Below are 2625 nucleotides of genomic sequence, written 5' to 3'. Positions count from 1 at the left end.
ACTATGGATTCCAGCCGTGAAAGCCTTTGTCCTTATAATGGTGTGTTTATTTTATTTATTAAGTTTATTCTTGAATAATGTAACCCAGCTCTCCAAACAAAAAAAGTCAGTTGTTAGCGTTATAGTGAGTCAATTTTTTTAATTATTAACAAATGATTAACCAAGATTCTCAATTCGAATCAAAATGAGTAATTTTAAGTATAAACATACTGTTTGTTTATACATTCAGTTTAAATATCAATAACAATATGAACATTTATTATTCGGTTTAATTAATATATGTGGAAAAATATTTGAACAATTAATGTTTCAAATTTCTTTTTGTTTCTATGAGTTAATAGAATCAGTTTCAAGCAAACTTCTTTATTTAAACTTAAATTAATCGATTATTTAGAAATAAAGTAAATTGTCATCTAAAGTAATAAATTTTTAATATTCTTACTTTAAATATTTTTCGTACTTTTTTTTTGTTTTTAATATGAGAATGCAATTATTATGTTTTTGTTTCAGTAAACTCATCACTACCGTCTGGAGCTGCCAAATACGGAGATCGCCGCCCACCACGGAACAGTGATGCGTCGATAGGATTCTTCGGTGTCGGTCGCGTGTTTCGGGAGTGTTCCGGAGTTTCAAGATTCGAACAGCGAAGCCTCCGGTACCCGAAATCTTGGAGTTTCTGGGATCCAGAGTCTTAGATACTTCGGAACTTGAATCTCAGGGTTTCCAAAACTTTGTGAATCCGAAATTTTCGGGATTCTCCGTTTCGGAGACCTTGAGAATCACATTCGGGATTCCTAATACTCTGTATCCTGGAACTTCCAAATTTCGCTTACTGGGGACTTTTAAGTTCCAATCTTGAGCTCCAACGTTCGGGCCTTGTCCCGGACGCTCTTCGAATTACAAAATCCTTCGTACTAAACCTGGTAGGCGTAAAAAAAATGATTTAGTTGTTCAATAAAATACGGTACTGGGTTTTAACGTCTTTTATTTTATATTATTCCCCTCCCTTTCTCACCCACATTCTCACCTTCATACACTCCATTCACTCTCTCATTCATTCCCCACTCACATTCTCGCCCTCATGCATACCCCATTCGCACACCCTCTCTCTCTATCTCATTCATTCAATCCCACTCGCACATCCATTCTCTCACTCTCTCTTACATTCATATCCCCACTCTTTATTCTCACCCTCACGCATCCACTCGCGCTCTACTCTCATTCTACACTCTACCACTCTCTCTCTCTCTTTCTCTCTCACATTCATATCCCCACTCTATATTCTCACCCTCACGCATCCATTCGTGCTCTCTACTCTCATGCGTTCACTCTCATTCGTACCCCATTCTACGTTCTACCACTCTCTCTCTCTCACATTCGTAACCTCATTCCCCACCTACACATTCTTATCTTCTGCGTACCCCATTTATTTCCTCTCTCACTAGTACACATTCTCTCATTCATAACCCTTCTCTCACTCTTCTAAATTTTCATTCTCACCTCTCTCTAATACATCTTCACACCCCTTTTACTCTCCTTCATTCCTACACGCATTCACTTACACTTACACCTGATCGTTGTGACCCTTTTACACTACCAGTGTCATTTTCACCCTTTATTTTGCCATCCTAACGTCATTACTACTGCCAAATTCACTTTCTCACTCGAATCATTCACACTTTCCCATCCATCCATCCCTACCACATTCTCTCACCTTTCAAAATTTCCATTCTCGCCCTTGTTCATCATTTTCATCTTCCGTTCAGTATATTCCCTCTGTCTGTCCTCCATCCCTTTTACTCTTTCACTTTCACAGCCTTAGACATTTTAACACCCTTACACCTGCCTGTTATTACTCTCTGTCACATTCCCATCAGTGCTATTACACTATTTTGTCACTCTTACGTCATTACTACTTCCACATTCTTGTCTATTTAACAAATTCCCCTTCTAGCCCTCATTCATTTCCACTTTCTCATTCATTGTCACCCCTACCATTTTCTTCCCTTTTCGCTAGCATTAATAACACCTTTCTCTGACTCTTTCAAATTATCATTCTAACCCTTGTACATCATTCTTACCTCTTCTTTAGTACATTCACTGTTACACCCCCTTTACTCTTTTTCACTTTCACGCCCCCACATTTTTACACCCTCATATCTACCACTTCTGACATTCTTTCTTCCACACTAACAGCATTATTTTCCCTCAATCACATTTTCTCACCCTTATATCATCTCGTCTCTCTCAGCAATTCAACTTCACACCCTAAATGTTCCACACCCTGCCTTTCATTTTCACCCTTACCACTATCTCTCTCTCTCTCTCTCTCTCTCTCTCTCTCTCCCCACAGTAAATCCCCTCAATTTTCCCCTGTTTATTATTACAACGTAATGGCATTAACAATAACATTTACATGATGTAAAAGAACACAAATATGTGATAAATATTACTTAGCCAATAACTTAATTATTACATGGTTTAAATAAGTAATTGTACGTTATATGTATGCATCTATAAATACACTGAATTAGATATATGATAAATATAATAATTCTAATAAATCTTATCCTTAAACAAGAAATTCCTTAAATATTAATTTTAATATAAGCATAATTTATTCAA

The sequence above is a fragment of the Agrilus planipennis genome, unplaced genomic scaffold (genome assembly GCF_000699045.2).
Source record: "Agrilus planipennis isolate EAB-ADULT unplaced genomic scaffold, Apla_2.0 scaffold190, whole genome shotgun sequence".
Lineage (NCBI taxonomy): Eukaryota > Metazoa > Arthropoda > Insecta > Coleoptera > Buprestidae > Agrilus > Agrilus planipennis.
Note: the sequence above shows the minus strand (reverse complement) of the source record.